The sequence below is a fragment of the Balaenoptera musculus genome, chromosome 1 (assembly GCF_009873245.2).
Source record: "Balaenoptera musculus isolate JJ_BM4_2016_0621 chromosome 1, mBalMus1.pri.v3, whole genome shotgun sequence".
Classification (NCBI taxonomy): domain Eukaryota; kingdom Metazoa; phylum Chordata; class Mammalia; order Artiodactyla; family Balaenopteridae; genus Balaenoptera; species Balaenoptera musculus.
In genome coordinates this window covers 124,904,210-124,922,129 of record NC_045785.1, presented here as the reverse complement: position 1 = coordinate 124,922,129, position 17,920 = coordinate 124,904,210, and positions in this window count along the sequence as shown.

Sequence of the window (17,920 nt, the reverse complement as noted above, 5' to 3'; positions counted from 1 at the left end):
GGGACTTCTCTAAGTGGGAAACACAAGAGAAAAAAAGGACCTATAAAAACAAACCCAAAACAATTAAGAAAATGGTAATATGAACATACATATCGGTAATTACCTTAAATGTGAATGGATTAAATGCTCCAACCAAAAGACACACACTTGCTGAATGGATACAAAAACAAGACCCATATATATGCTGTCTATAGGAGACCCACTTCAGAGCTAGGGACACATACAGACTGAAAGTGAGGGGATGGAAAAAGATATTCCATACAAATGGAAATCAAAAGAAAGCTGGAGTAGCAATACTCATATCAGATAAAATAGACTTTAAAATAAAGAATGCCATAAGAGACAAGGAAGGACACTACATAATGATCAAGGGATCAATCCAAGAAGAACATATAACAATTATAAATATATATATTCACGCAAAGTAGGAGCACCTCAATACATAAGGCAAATGCTAACAGCTATAAAAGAGGAAATCGACAGTAACACAATGATAGTGGGGGAATTTAACACCTCACTTACACCAATGGACAGATCATCCAAACAGAAAACTAATAAGGAAACACAAGCTTTAAATGACACAATAGACCAGAGAGATTTAATTGATATTTATAGGACATTCCATCCAAACACAGCAGATTACACTTTCTTCTCAAGTGCACACGGAACATTCTTCAGGATAGATCACAACTTGGGTCACAAATAAAGCTTCAGTAAATTTAAGAGACTTGAAATCATATCAAGCATCTTTTCTAACCACAACGTTATGAGATTAGAAATCAAATACAGGGAAAAAAACGTAAAAAACGCAAACACATGGAGGCTAAACAATATGTTAAGAAATTACCAAGAGATCACTGAAGAAATCAAAGATGAAATCAAAAAATACCTAGAGACAAATGACAATGAAAACACAACAATCCAAAATCTATGGGATGCAGCAAAAGCAGTTCTAAGAGGGAAGTTTATAGCTATACAAGCCTACCTCAACAAACAAGAAAAATCTCAAATAAACAATCTAACCTTACACCTAAAGGAACTAGAGAAAGCAGAACAAACAAGACCCAAAGTTAGCAGAAGGAGAGAAATCATAAAGATCAGCGTAGAAATGAATGAAATAGAAACAAAGAAAACAATAGCAAAGATCAATAAAACTAAAAGCTTGTTCTCTGAGAAGATAAACAAAATTGATAAACCATTAACCAGACTCATGAAGAAAAAGAGGGAGAGGGCTCAAATCAATAAAATTAGAAATGAAAAAGGAGAAGTTACAACAGACACTGCAGAAATACATAGCACCCTAAGAGACTACTACAAGCAACTCTATGCCAATAAAATGGACAACCTGGAAGAAATGGAAAACTTCTTAGAAAGGTATAACCTTCCAAGACTGATCCAGGAAGAAATAGAAAATACGAACAGACAAATCACAAGTAATGAAATTGAAACTGTGATTAAAAATCTTCCAACAAACAAAGGTGCAGGACCAGATGGCTTCACAGGTGAATTCTATGAAATATTTAGAGAAGAGCTAACATCCATCCTTCTCAGACTCTTCCAAAAAATTGCAGAGGAAGGAACACTCCCAAACTCATTCTATGAGGCCAACATCACCCTGATACCCAAACCAGACAGAGATACTACAAAAAAAGAAAATTACAGACCAATATCACTGTTGAATGTAGATGCAAAAATCCCCGACAGAATACTAGCAAACAGAATCTAACAACACATTTAAAGGATCATACACCATGATCAAGTGGGAATAATTCCAGGGATGCAAGGATTCTTCAGTATATGCAAATCAATCAATGTGATAAACCATATTAACAAATTGAAGAATAAAAACCATATGATCGGGCTTCCCTGGTGGCTCAGTGGTTGAGAATCTGCCTGCCAATGCAGGGGACACGTGTTTGAGCCCTGGTCTGGGAAGATCCCACATGCCGCAGAGCAACTGGGCCCGTGATCCACAACTACTGATCCTGCACTTCTGGAGCCTGTGCTCCGCAACAAGAGAGGCCACAATAGTGATAGGCCCCCACACCGCGATGAAGAGTGGCCCCCGCTCACTGCAACTAGAGAAAGCCCTGGCACAGAAACGAAGACCCAACATAGCCAAAAATAAATTAAAAAAAAAAAAATCTTTCTGTCCATGATGTTGTCTTTAAAAAAAAACCATATGATCATCTCAATAGATGCAGAAAAAGCTTTTGACAAAATTCAACTCCGATTTATGACAAAAACTCTCCAGAAAGTAGGCATAGAGGGAACCTACCTCAGCATAATAAAGGCCATATACAACAAACCCACAGCAAACATCATTCCCAATGGTGGAAAACTGAAAGCATTTCCTGTAACATCAGGAACAAGACCAGGATGTTCACTCTCACCACTATTATTAAACATAGTTTTGGAAGTCCCAGCCATGGCAATCAGAGAAGAAAAAGAAATAAAAGAATGCAAACTGGAAAAGAAGAAGTAAAACTGTCACTGTTTGCAGATGACATGATACTATACATAGAAAAACCTAAAGAGGCCACCAGAAAGCTACTAGAGCTAATCAATGAATTTGGTAAAGTTGCAGGATACAAAATTAATGCACAGAAATCTCTTGCATTCCTATACACTAATGATGAAAAATCTGAAAGAGAAATTAAGGAAACACTCCCATTTACCATTGCAACAAAACAAATAAAATACCTAAGAATAAATTTACCTAGGGATAAAAAAGACCTGTATGCAGAAATCTGTAAGATGCTGACAAAAGAAATTAAAGATGATACAAACAGATGGAGAGATATACCAAGTTCTTGGATTGCAAGAATCAATATTGTGAAAATGACTATGCTTCCCAAAGCAATCTATAGATTCAATGCAATCCCTATCAAATTACCAGTGGCATTTTTTACAGAACTAGAACAAAAAATCTTAAAATTTGTATGGAGACACAAAAAACCCCGAATAGCCAAAGCAGTCTTGAGGGGAAAAAATGGAGCTGGAGGAATCAGACTCCCTGAGTTCAGACTATACTACAAAGCTACAGTAATCAAGACAATATGGTACTGGCTCAAAAACAGAAATATAAACCAATGGGACAGGATAGAAAGCCCAGAGATAAACCCACACACCTATGGTCTACTAACCTATGACAAAGGAGGCAAAGATATACAATGGAGAAAAGACAGTCTCTTCAATAAGTGGTGCTGGGAAAACTGGGCAGCTACATGTAAAATAATGAAATTACAACACTCCCTAACACCATACACAAAAATAAACTCAAAATGGATTAGAGACCTAAATGTAAGACTGGACACTGTAAAACTCTTAGAGGAAAACATAGGAAGAACACTCTTTGACATAAATCACAGCAAGATCTTTTTTGATCCACCTCCTAGAGTAATGGAAGTAAAAACAAAAATAAACAAATGGGACCTAATGAAACTTCAAAGCTTTTGTAAAGCAAATGAAACTACAAACAGATGAAAAGACAACCCTCAGAATGGGAGAAAACATTTGCAAAGGAAACAACAGACAAAGGATTAATCTCCAAAATATAAAACAGCTCATGTAGCTCAATATTTAAAAAACAAACAACCCAATCCAAAAGTGGGAAGAAGACCTAAATACACATTTCTCCAAGAGGACATACAGATGGCCAAGACACACATGAAAAGCTGCTCAACATCACTAATTATTAGAGAAATGCAAATCGAAACTACAATGAGGTATCACCTCACACCAGTTAGAATGGGCATCATCAGAACATCTACAAATAACAAATGCTGGAGAGGGTGTGGAGAAAAGGGAACCTCTTGCACTGTTGGTGGGAATGTAAATTGATTCAGCCACTATGGAGAACATTATGGAGGGTCCCTAAAAAACTAAAAATAGAATTACCATATGATCCAGCAATCCCACTACTGGGTATATACCCAGAGAAAACCATAATTCAAAAAGACACATGCACCCCAATGTTCATTGCAGCACTATTTACAATAGCCAGTTCATGGAAGCAACATAAATGCCCATCGACAGACAAATGGATAAAGAAGTTGTGGTACATATATACAATGGAATATTACTCAACCATAAAACGGAACAAAATTGGGTCATTTGTAGAGATGTGGATGAATCTAGAGACTGTCATACAGAGTGAAGTAAGTCAGAAAGAGGAAAACAAATATTGTATATTAATGCATATATGTGGAACCTAGAAAAATGGTACCGATGAACCAGTTTGCAGGGCAGAAATTGAGACACATACATAGAGGACAAATGTATGGACACCAAGGAGGGAAAGCGGCTGTGGAGGGGTGGTGGTGTGATGAAATGGGAGATTGGGATTGACATATATACACTAATATGTATAAAATGGATAACTAATAAGAACATGCTGTATAAAAAATAAATAAAATAAAATTCAAAAAAAAGAAAAAGAATTCATCAAGAGTATCAACATATTGGCATTTAGAGTCTGCAATTTACCTAAGAATGATTGTTTCATAATTGAGGTGCTGTTGTAATTGTCATTGTCATCCACAGCAACAAATGTTTAGAGGGTGTCTGCCTGTGCAGGGCACTGGGCTAGCAAATATGTTCCTGTTCTCAAAGAATTCATATTTTCATTGGGAAATGGAGGCAGTGGAAAGGCTGTACAATACCCCCAGTATAAAGAGCTCAAGCTAGAGTGGCAGTAGTTAGATTGGAAAGGAAAATGTGTAAAACACTTTTCCAATGACTTGGAAAGGTATGATTTCAACACATTTTTACAAAATTAAAATGTTATTGATCTTAAAAGGAAAAGTCAGGAGGATTTTGCATGTATAGATAAGAAGCATGACAGAGAAGGAAGAAAAAAAGATGATTCATATATTTTACCATTGAGTAATTTAGACAATGACACACCATGAAAATAGGGAAATCTGGCAGGGATGGGCTGATTGGGGAAGAAAAGTAATATCTTTGGGGTACGTTGGGGTAAGTTGAGTTTGAAGAACAGGCAAGTCATCCAAGCAGAGATATCTAGCACAGGAATCAATATAGTGCTGAAACTTACAAGGAACTGTGAATGGAAGATATAAGTGGAGGTCAAGGTTAAGACTCTTTTTGGAATTCTCCTATTATAGCTAATCTTTTTTAGAGGACTGATTTTGTCTTTAATTGCTCCATAACTAAAGAGAAGTCAAGTGGAATGCTTTGGAAAGGTGATGAAAAGTTTTGGAAAAATCAGACTTATGAAGGAAGGTTTTGTAACACTAACTGCAGAAGCAGCCAACATTGGTTTAATACTTTACTAAAAAGAATTTCCATTTGTTGAGTGTTTTCAGTGTACTGGATGCTTTTCCTATTCAGCCTCATGTAACAACATTAACAAACTGGGTAGATAAAATGATGGAGGAAGCTTGTGACAGAATCACAGAGCTGGAAAGAACCTTGGAGATTAGACCAAACATTCGTTTTACAGACAAGGAAATATGGTCCCAGGATAGTTAACTGATTTACTTTCTGAAGAGTTTGAAAAAGTATATCTTGTTATTTTGAATTAATCACAATCTTGTTTAAGCCATAAATAAGGACTGTGCACCCTTACAAAGTCCCTTCTGGATGTGTGAGTGTATTTTGGAATTTCATTTAGTTAGGATGAAAGGATGATCTCTTATTCGTGGTTCAATCTTTGGCCCTATATCTACTCTTTGCAGTGACTAAGATATTACCAAGCATGTGGCTTCTTCTGGTACCTTGCATGCAACTACAGTAATCAAGCATTTCTGCTGTTCTAAACAGTGAGCAATTTTCTCCAGAGCCCCCATAGGTCAGAACAATGCAGCCTATCTTGAGCTCTTGTATTTACACTACTTAAGCTTCTTTTTCCTTCCAGATTAACATTTCCCAGACTGATTTCAGCCCAGAAGAATATCTTTATTTTTGGAAAGTTCTAAAGAAAATCTGTTCAGCTATTTTTGAGTTTTCTGAGTGAGAAAAGTCAATGTTTTATTGCTCCTGAAAAAAGAAGTTTAAGTACTCTGATGCTTTGGATACCCAGATCATTAAAAACTGTCTTCTCATGGAAATTTCTAACTCAGCATGCTTGTAGTTCTCAGCAAAAATCAGCCACTGTGCAGAATTTGACAATATTGGTCCTGTTTTAGTTTTCTATTGCTGCATAACAAATTACCACAAAGTTTGCAGCTGAAGCAACATGCATTTACTATCTCATTTTCCATGGGTAAGGTGTTTGGGCACAGCTTAGCCAGATCCTCTGCTCAGGCTTCATAGGCTGTGATCAAGGTGTCAACTGAGGCTGTGGTTCTCATCTGGGAGGTCCTCTTCCAAGTTCATTCAGGTTGCTGGTAGAATTCAGTTCCATGGATTATATGACTGAGGCAATGTTTTCTTGCTCTCCAGGGACCACCCTCAGCTCCTAGAGACCCCTGCCCTTCTCTGTAAGCAGCTCACAACATGGCTGTTTGCTTTCTTCCTTCAAAGCCAGCCAAGGAAGACTCTGTTTTTAAAGGCTCATCTGACTCAGTCAGCCTCCCCCCAGGATAAGATCAACTCATTTGCAACTTCAGTAACAACTGCAAGATCCCTTTGCCATACAATGTAATAGAATCAGGAGAGGGATAGCTCACGATATTCTCAGGTTCCCATCACTCTCAAGGGGAGGGGATTACACAAGGATGAGGGTCATTGGGTACCACCTTAGAAACCTGCCTACTACAGGTCCTAAAATAGAGTTGCTTCAAATAGAGTAAAAACTTTCATTATATATTATTCTATCAAGTTCTGTATAAAATATGAGTCACATTTGATCAGACAGCTGAAGCAAACCACAAAGTTATCAGACCTCACGTTTCCCCTCTTTGTGCTGCTATTAAAAAAAATAAAGCTATGACACATTTTGAGAGCATCTTCTCCCCTTTTAGACTTGTTATCCCTCTCTCACTTTGGGCACCATCTTAACTCCTGCTGACCCAGTCTTTTCTGCGGTGAGAGAAGCAACTAAGAAGAGAATGTGTAAGGGGTTAAGTGACTTACATATCATTTTCCATGAGTATTTGCTTTCTAAAGAGGAGCACATAGCCACAGCCATATTACACTCAAAGTAAGTAGTTCTCGATGATAGAATTTCACCATCACCACACCAGGAAAAAAAAGGGCAAGCGGAAGGAGTCTTTCCTACTAATAATACTGTCTGACCCCTGGGTAAGTAGAGATACTGAGCTATGATGACTGTGGGTGTCCTTCTAAGTGGGAGGGACAGCTCAAATCCCACTGCCTCACACCACTTTCTGTGGAGGGTCAAGGACATGGGTTGTCCAAGGAGACAATTAAACCACATTCCCAGATAGTGGAGCTTTCTGGTAATTGTGCAAACTGGCCTTTTTCTTGAGTAAATTTGTCTTTATTCACTTTAAAACCCATTAAAACAGTTTCCTTTGGGTTCAAGTTCCCATGCTTCTACTAGCCCTAAATCACGATAGGATCCAGGGCCAGACTTGGAATGTGGGCACGGCTTGCTCTAGTGTGTTCTTAGGTTAAGAGCCAAAGAATCCTCTAACCTCTGTACCATCCAGCCTGGCTCACCTGTGCCGCACATAAGGGCTTTAGCACATAAATCCTTGTAGAAGTAGACAGTGTTGTGATCTGCCCAGAGTGCATTTTCTGCATATCTTCCCGTTAAGTCTGCATCAGAATTATCTGATTGAGGTACCCAGATTTGGGGAACTGGATATCTTCCTATCTCTTTTTTCACCAGGGACATAAGATCGGCCCATTTTCTAAACCTCACTTCAGGAAACATCTGGTGCATGTCTTGACTGGAATGTAGCATCTGAAACTTAAATTGCCTTGGAAAATATCAGGAAGTGTGGCTGTATGAATGACTGTTATGCATTTCCCTAGTAGGGCTGGGGTTTGACTTTCAGAACCACCCCACTCAGAGAAACTTGTTTCAGAAGAATTGGTGGGCAAGGTTTCTGACCATTTTTCTGTGTCTCTGTATGGAGTGTTGAGGTATTATTCTACTAGGAAACAACATTTCTGTCCCTGTAACAAATTATTAGTAGAGAGTTTCTGCCTACCACTTTCTATTTTGGTTGACTCCCTACCTTTACGTCAGGAGTTGCATTTTTTAGTGATGTGCAAGGGAAAGCTTGCATGTCTGCTGCCATTGGCAGATCTGATATTTGGCAAGAACCCTTGAAGCACAACATATTCTACTTGCTTCAGTTAGACTCAAACTTAGATTTGAACATCCACTATATGTTAGGTGTTAGGGGAGATACAGAGATAAATTAGATACACATCCCTGCCCTCCAGAAGTTCCCCCGTAGATTTTTCCTCCTATAGCTCAGAGCAACAGTAGTTTTCTGGGGAAAAGAAGAAGCGTCTGCTCCTCAGGCCCCATCTCTTTTAATTCCCTATTTGAATCAGAGTTGCTGCTCAAGACAGCTTAGAACTCTGATCTGGGGATAAGACCACTGAGGCATGAGAGTTCAGCAGCACTTTGTTCATAAGTCAGCAATGACACAACACTGAGTTAAACTTCACTCGTTTGTCGGTCTATCCCAGTAAGCTATAAGCTTTTGTAATTAAAAATTGTGTATTACTCATTTCCGTGTTGCCCTCAACTGGAATGCTAACTGGCACATAAAGGGTATTTAATGTTAGCTGTTATCTTCATTGTTGTTATTTTTATTGGTTCTAAACACCACTTCCAAACTCATTGTGTGTGTGACTCTGGATGCTGCGTAGTTTGGGTGGTTCTATTAGGAGAACACTGGGTAATCTGTTGGTAACATGATAAACAAGGGGAGACCTCATTTAGGTCAGAGGGTCTTTTCAATCTCTCAGCTCAGTTTCAACCACCATACACGTGGTATAGCACTTTAGCTCTGTCGTGGATAAATTCTGTACCAGAGCATGGCAGAACCTGGGAGGATGCTCTCTTGGATCTATTTCCACTTTGTCTAATGTCTCCCCTTCCTCTTACCTCCCTCTATCGAATGCAGGTCCATGGAAAGCCCAGGGGTGTTTGATTCAGCTCTTGTCATTTCCTTCAAGGCCATATTGTAAAAATTTCTGTTATACCACCTACTTTACTTCCCTTTTTTCCTCCCATTGTCGAATTTAAAATGACATAAATCTTTAGAGTATTCACAGCATTTCAGCATTCTTTTTTCTGGTATTTTCCCAAAGGCAAATGGAGATAGTGTATCCATCCTAATGTTTTCTTCACAAAATAGGTTAATTTCTAATTCTAAGGAACTGCCTCATTTCACCTATTCACTGAACATTTACAATCCCTGAAGGATTCTGGAGGTTCCCCCACAGGGTTTCCAAGCACATTCAATTCAATTCAACAAACATTCATTAAGTGCGCACTAAAGACCAGACCCGCGGTGAGATCTGGAAATGCAAAGATGAATCAGATGCTGTCTCTACCTTTGAGATGCTCATAGTGTAGCTGGGAAGAACAGCATATGTAATCAGTTATGAAAGAACATTTCAAAGTAGAGTTATGAAAGAACCACATGTCTGGGCAATACTGAGCTATCATTCAGTGTGGCTGGAGTGTAGAAGACTTGGGGGAAGTGATGGAAAGTGGGGGTGGGAGAGATTGGATATAAGTTTAGGACAAGTTGTAAAGGGCCTTGAATGCCAAAATAAGTACTTGGGATTTTTGTCTTGCTATCTATGGGGAGCTCTCTGAAGAAAAAGATTAGATTTGTGTTATGCTTTGAGTCTGATGTGTTTTCTAAAAATTGAGATGAATTTCACATAATGTAAAATTAATGACATATTTTAAAGTGCACAATTCAGGAGCATTTACTGCATTCACAGTGTTGTACAACCACAATTTCTCTCTAGTTCCAAAACTTTTTCATCACACCAGAAGTATGCCCTGTATCCATTAAGTAATCACACCCCATTCCCCCTCCACTCATCTGCCTGTAGTCTCCATGGATTTGCCTATGCTGGGTATTTATTTCATACAAAAGAAATCGTTACAATATGTGAACTTTGTATCTGGCTTCTTTCACTTAGCATGATGTTTTCATCCAATTTGTAGCATGTTTCAATACTTCATTTATTTTTATGGCTGAATAATATTCTATTGCATGTATATGCCACAATTTGTTTATCCAGTCATCTCTTGATAGGCATTTGGGTTTTTCCACCATTTGGCTGTTATGAATAATGCTGTTATAAACATTTGTATACAAGTTTCTGTTTGGACATATATTTTCATTTCTCTTGAGAACATACCTAAGAGTGGGATTCCTGGTCACATGGTTATTCCATGTTTAACTTTCTGAGGAACTTCTAAACTATTTTCCCCAATGGCTACATCATTTTGCATTCCTATCAAATTCTCTGATTTCTCCACATTATTGCCAACACTTATTATTTTCTTTTTAAAAATTAATACTATAGCTATCCCAGTGGATGTGAAGTAGTATCTCGTAGTTTTGATTTGCATTTCCTTAATGGCTGATGTTGTTAAACATTTTCTCTTGTGCTTGTTGGCCATTTGTATATTTTCTTTGGAGAAATGTCTATTCAAGTCTCTTGCCAATGATGTGTTTCTATAAACAGTTTTATCGAGACATAAGTTACATACCATACAATTCACTCATTTAAATCGTATAGTTCAATGGTTCTAATATATTGATAGAGTTGTGCAACCACCACTACAATATAATTTTATAATATTTTCATTCCCTAAAAGAAACTCAGCACTCTTTAGCAGTTTTTCCTCATTCCATCCTCCTCCCAGCCCTGGCAACCACCAACCTACTTTCTGTCTCTATAAATTTGCCTATTATGGACATTTCATATAAATGGAATCATACAATACGTGGGCATTTGTGACTGGCTTCTTTCACTTAGCATAATGTTTTCAAAGTTCATCTATGTTGTAGCATGATCAGTATTCATTCCTTCTTATTGTCAAATACTTATTCTTTGTATGGATATACCACTTTTTATTTATCCATTCATCCGTTGATGAACATTCAGGTTGTTTCTACCTTTTGGCTATTGTGAATACTGCTGCTATGAACATGAGTGTATATGTATTTGTTTGAGTATCTGTTTTAAATTATTTGGGGTGTATGCCTATAAATGGACTCTCTAGATCGTATGATAACTCTAAGTTTAACTTTTTAAGATCCATCAAACTGTTTTCCAAAGTGGCTGCAACATTGTACATTCATACTATGCACAAGGGTTCCAATTTCTACATATTCTCACCAATACTTGTTCTTGTTTGTCATAGTATTTCTAGAGAATGTGAAGTGGTATCTTATGATTTTGGTTAGCATTTCCTTAATGGCTAATCACGTTGAGCATCTTTTCCTGAGCTTATTGATCATATGTAAATCTTCTCTGGAGAAATGTCTATTCAGATCCATTGGGCATGTTTTAACTGGGTTATTTATCTTTTACCAATGAGTGGTAAGAGTTTTTTTAATATATTTTGAATAAAAGTCATTTATCAGACATACACATAATTTTCAAATATTTTCCCCATTCTATGGCTGTCGTTCATTTTCTTGATGGTATCTTTTGTAGCAAAATATTTTAATTTTTGATGAAATCAAATCTACCTATAATTTCTTCCATCATTTTTGCTTTTGGTATCATATCTAAGAAGGTGTTGCCCAGGTCACAAAGATTTACTCCTATATTTTCTTCTAAGAGTTTTTGAGTTTTAGTATTTAGATCTATGTTCAATTTTGGTTTAATTTTTGTGTGTGGTGTCAGGAAGGACTCCCATTTTATTTTTTTAAATGGGTCTGATGGGTTTTAATTCTATACTCTAAGGCAAAACTAATGATAGCTTCAATATAGGCTAGACTGAGATTCAGAGATGAATATGAAGAATTGGAGGGGGGCAGCCAGGGTGTTAGGACTAAGCTTTACGCTACCAGGGAAGTGATTCAGGAATGCACATATGAGTCAAGCCAGGCTAATGAGATGAAATTTCAAGACATGTTGGAACTATTGGGATAAAAACTCTTTTTTTTGTTTTTCCTTTTGTTAGGATTGTTATCTGTATGGATGACTTAAAGCTGAAACTGCCAGTCTCCTTAAATAGACAGCCTGCTGGAAAATGGGCCAATAACATGGAAAAAAGCCCTAAGAGATGGGGAGACAGACACTGAGTCTGATGACACTGACTTTCTAAATCTCACCATTCTTGAAAATCTATCCTTGGATTTTTTACTTATATGAATGAATAAATTCTCGTCTTTCCTTAAATGGCTTTGGGTTAGATTTTTGTCACAGTCAAGTAAGTGGAGAATGGCACATACCTATACCTTTCCCCAAATATTCACCAAAAATATGCACTTGAAAAAGAATAAGTTTGTTATAGTTTCCTGATCATGTCATGCTCTGGAGCTTTGACATGGACTATTTTTTTCTACAAGGAATACCTTTCTCCTTATTTACTTGATTAATATTACCTATCCTTTGAAAACTAGTGAAAGCCTCAAGTTGTCCTCTAGAATCCTTAGCTAATATAGCTAGACATGGTTGGAGCTCCCCTATGAGCTCCAGTGACCCCCATCTTATTTTATCTTAGTTTTCTGGCTCCCTGACTTCTGAGAAATGAAAGGGCAGTGAATATATTTATTTTTCTCTGTATTCCTAGTGCATAGACCAGTACGTGCCTGGTACGTAATAGGCAATTTGTAATATTTGTTAAATGAATGGATAAATGCAACAGATAATCTGTACTCATTAAATTTTTATTATGGTCTCACAGTGCCATAAATATATAATTACTTTCTCTGTGTCTAGCTTTCCCCCACTCTCCTTGTTCTGAATTTTAAAACATTCCTACAGGAAGATACTTAAGATTAGAGGGAACACAAATTAATGTGATGGTTTTCACCAGTGTGGAATGCAGTTGTCTTCATGTTTTCTGAACAAAGTGGTGTTGACCCAGTGTAACACCACCTATATTCTCAAATTATTACTTGGTTTTAGATTACAATTTCTCTTTTCAGTTTGGTGTTTTAGCATGAGGAGGCCAATGACAAATGATCTCCTTAGGTTTAAGACACATTTAGCATCCTTGTTCTTACTTTCACATCCAAAAACACCCCCATGCTTCTGGAGTTGCTCTATGGTGTAATTCATAGTGGTGGGCAGCTGATGTTGCTTTATTTCCTTGCATAACCTTCTCAGTTCCAACCAATATCCAGGTATCATGTTTTCTCTTAATATTTTCAAAATTAATTATAGCCTGTAAAATTACTGATGCAAAGGAAAGAGCACTGGAGTCAGAAAAGTAGCCTCAGTTCTTCCACTAGCTTGTTGGATGACTTGAACATCTCTGGTCCTCAGTATCTTCAGCTGAATCATGATGGACCTGGATGGAAAAGCCTCTAAGAACCATTCCAACTCTCAGATCCATAGGACACTCGATATTCCTAGTATTCTCATTGAAGTTATTTGAGTTAGTGGATACTGGCAGAGACAATATGGCCTTCTAGTCCTTGGTTTCATGCTCCCAGATTGTATGCACTGTTAATTGCAGAGAAAACATAGGCATTAAAAAGAAATAGTGGGCTTCCCTGGTGGCGCAGTGGTTGAGAATCTGCCTGCCAATGCAGGGGACACAGGTTCGAGCCCTGGTCTGGGAAGATCCCACGTGCCGCGGAGCAACTAGGCCCATGAGCCACAATTACTGAGCCTGCGCGTCTGGAGCCTGTGCTCCGCAACAAGAGAGGCCGCGATAGTGAGAGGCCCGTGCACCACGATGAAGAGTGGCCCCGACTTGCTGCAACTAGAGAAAGCCCTGGCACAGAAACGAAGACTCAACACAGCCATAAATAAATAAATAAATAAATAAATAAATAAATAAATAAAATTTTAAAAAAAGAAATAGTTACTTTTTACTTAAGAAAGCTTGTCTTTACTTTTCTCCTTTTTGTTTTTATTTCTTTAAATAATATGTTGTGACCATTTGGGGGAACCCAAATAATCTAACTGGGCCTGTAACCTGCTTTCTTTCTTTCTTCCTTTTATTTTTTGACCACGTGTGGAAAATTAGTTCCCTGACCAGGGATCAAACCCGCACCCCCTGCATTGGAAGCATGGAGTCTTAACCACTGGGCCACTGGGTAAGTCCCTGCTTTCTTTCTTTCTTTTTTTAAAAGAGACATTTTAAATTTATTTTTACTTTTTTAATAGATCTTTATTGGAGTATAATTGCTTCACAATACTGTGTTATTTTCTGTTGCACAACAAAGCAAATCAGCCATATGCATACACATGTCACCATATCCCCTCCCTCTTGAGCCACCTTCCCATCCTCTCTATCCCACCCCTCTAAGTCATTGCAAAGCCCAGAGCAGATCTCCCTGTGCTATGCTGCTGCTTCCCACCAGCCAACTGTTTTACATTCGGTAGTGTATGTATGTCGATGCTACTCTCACTTTGCCCCAGCTTTGCCCTCCCACCCCATGTCCCCAAGTCCATTTTCTACATCTACCTCTTTATTCCTGCTCTGCAACTAGGTTCATCAGTACCAATTTTTTTTTTTTTTTTTAGATTCCATATATATGCCTTAGCATACGGTATTTGTTTTTCTCTTTATGACTTACTTCACACTGTATGACTTCACACTGTATGACAGATTCTAGGTCCATCCACTTCACTACAAATAACTCAGTTTCGTTTCTTTTTATGGCTGAGTAATATTCCATTGTATATATGTGCCACATCTTCTTTATCCATTCATCTGTTGATGGACATTTAGGTTGGTTCCATGTCCTGGTTATTGTAAATAGTGCTGCAATGAATATTGTGGTGCATGTCTCTTTTTGAATTATGATTTTTTCAGGGTATATACCCAGTAGTGGGATTGCTGGGTCATATGGTAGTTCTATTTTTAGTTTTATAAGTAATCTCCATACTGTTTTCCATAGTGGTTGTATCAATTTACATTCCCACCAACAGTGCAAGAGCTTTCCCATTTCACCACACCCTTTCCAGCATTTAGTTTTTCTAGATGTTTTGATAATGGCCATTCTGACTGGCGTTAGGTGATACCTCATTGTCATTTTGATTTGCATTTCTCTAATGATTAGTGATGTTGAGCATCTTTTCATGTGCCTCTTGGCCATCTGTATGTCTTCCCTGGTGAAATGTCTATTTAGGTCTTCCACCCCTTTTTTAAATGGATTGGTTTTTTTTTTTTGATATTGAGCTCCATGAGCTGTTTGTATATTTTGGAGATTAATCCTTTGTCTGTTGTTTTATTTGCAAATATTTTGTCCCATTCTGAGGGTTGTCTTTTTGTCTTGTTTATGGTTTCCTTTGCTGTGCAAAAGCTTTTAAGTTTCGTTAGGTCCCATTTGTTTATTTTTGTTTTTGTTTCCATTTCTCTAGGAGGTGGATCAAAAAAGATCTTGCTGTGGTTTATGTCAAAGAGTGTTTTTCCTAGGTTTCCTCTAAGAGTTTTATAGTGTCTGGTCTTACATTTAAGTCTTTAATCCATTTGGAGTTTATTTTTGTGTATGGTGTTAGGGAGTGTTGTAATTTCATTCTTTTACATGTAGCTGTCTAGTTTTCCCAGTACCACTTATTGAAGAGGCTGTCTTTTCTCCATTGTATGTTCTTGCCTCCTTTGTCATAAATTAGGTGACCATATGTGTGTGGGTTTATCTCTGTGCATTCTGTCATGTACCATTGCTCTATATTTCTATTTTTGTGCCAGTACCATACTGTCTTGATTACTGTAGCTTTGTGGCATAGTTTGAGGTCAGGGAGCCTGAATCCTCCAACTCCGTTTTTCTTTCTCAAGATTGCTTTGGCTATTTGGGGTCTTTTGTGTTTCCATACAAATTGTAAAATTTTTTGTTCTAATTCTGTGAAGAATGCCATTGGTAGTTTGATAGGGATTGCATTGAATCTGTAGATTGCTTTGGGTAGTAGAGTCATTTTCACAATATTGATTCTTACAATCCAAGAACATGGTATATTTCTCCATCTGTTTATGTCATCTTTGATTTCTTTCATCACTGTTTAATAGTTTTCTGAGTACAAGTCTTTCGTCTCCTTAAGCAGGTTTATTCCTAGGTATTTTATTCTTTTTGTTGCATTGGTAAATGGGAGTGTTTCCTTAATTTCTCTTTCTGATTTTTCATTGTTTGTGTATAGGAATGCCAGAGATTTCTGTGCATTAATTTTGTATCCTGCAACTTTACCAAATTCATTGATTAGATCTAGTAGTTTTCTGGTGACATCTTTAGGACTTTCTATGTATAGTATCATGTCATCGGCAAACAGTGACAGCTTTACTTCTTTTCCAATTTGTATTCCTTTTATTTCTTTTTCTTCTCTGATTACTGTAGCTAGGACTTCCAAAACTATGTTGAATAATAGTGGTGAGAGTGGACATCCTTGTCTTGTTCCTGACCTTAGTGGAAATGTTTTCAGTTTTTCACCATTGAGTATGATGCTTGCTGTGGGTTTGTCATATATGGCCTTTATTATGTTGAAGTAGGCTTCCTCTATGCCCATTTTCTGCAGAGTTTTTAATCATAAACGGGTGTTGAATTATGGCAAAAGTTTTCTGCATCTGTTGAGATGATCATACGGTTTTTATTCCTTAATTTGTTAATGTGGTATATCACATTGATTGATTTGCGTATATTAAAGAATCCTTGCATCCCTGAGATAAAGCCCACTTGATCATGGTGTATGATCCTTTTTAAGTGCTGTTGGATTCTGTTTGCTAGTATTTTGTTCAGGATTTTTGTATCTATGTTCATCAGTGATATTGGTTTATAATTTTCTTTTTTTGTGATATCTTTTTCTGATTTTGGTATCAGAGTGATGGTGGCTTCATAGAATGAATTTGAGAGTGTTTCTCCCTCTGTAATTTTTTGGAAGAGTTTGAGAAGGATCCGTGTTAGCTCTTCTCTAAATATTTGATAGAATTTGCCTGTGAAGCCATCTGGTCCTGGACTTTTTTTGTTGGAAGATTTTAAATTACAGTTTCAATTTCATTACTTGTGATAGGTGTGTTTATATTTTCTAATTCTTCCTGGTTCAGTCTTGGAAAATTGTACCTTTCCAAGAATTTTTCCATTTCTTTGTGGTTGTCCATTTTATTGGCATATAGCTGTTTGTAGTAGCCTCTTATGATTCTTTGTATTTCTGCAGTGTCAGTTGTGATTTCTCCTTTTTCATTTCTAATTTTATTGATTTGCATCCTCTCCCTTTTTCTCTTGATGAGTCTGGCTAAGGGTTTATCAATTTTGTTTATCTTTTCATAGAACCAGCTTTTAGTTTTGTTGATCTTTGCTGTTGTTTTCCTCATTTCTATTTCATTTATTTCTGCTCTGATCTTTATGATTTCTTTCCTTCTACTGACTTTGGGTTTTCTTTGTTCTTCTCTCTTTAGTTGTTTTAAGTGTAGGATTAGATTGTTTATTTGAGATTTTTCTTGTTTCTTGAGGTGAGATTGTATTGTTTTAAACTTCCCTCTTAGAACTGCTTTAGCTGCGTCCCATAGTTTTTGGGTTGTCGTGTTTTCATTGTCATTTTTTTCTATGTATTTTTTTATTTCTTCTTTGATTTCTTCAGTCATCTCTTGGTTATTTAGTAGTGCACTGTTTAGTCTCTATGTATTTGTGCTTTTTAAAGTTTTTATTTCCTGTAATTGATTTCCAATCTCATAACATTTTGATCAGAAAGGATGCTTGGTACGATTTCAATTTTCTTTCCTTTTTTTTAAAACAAAATTCACATTTTATTTAGGTTGAAATAAATTATTCAAAATTGATTTTCTTCACCAAAAATGACAGCAATATTTTCTGTATTATTCCTAGATAAGCCACAAAACACTTATTTTTGTAGGTTTTGTAAGTTTTGCTTGTAAATCAAGATG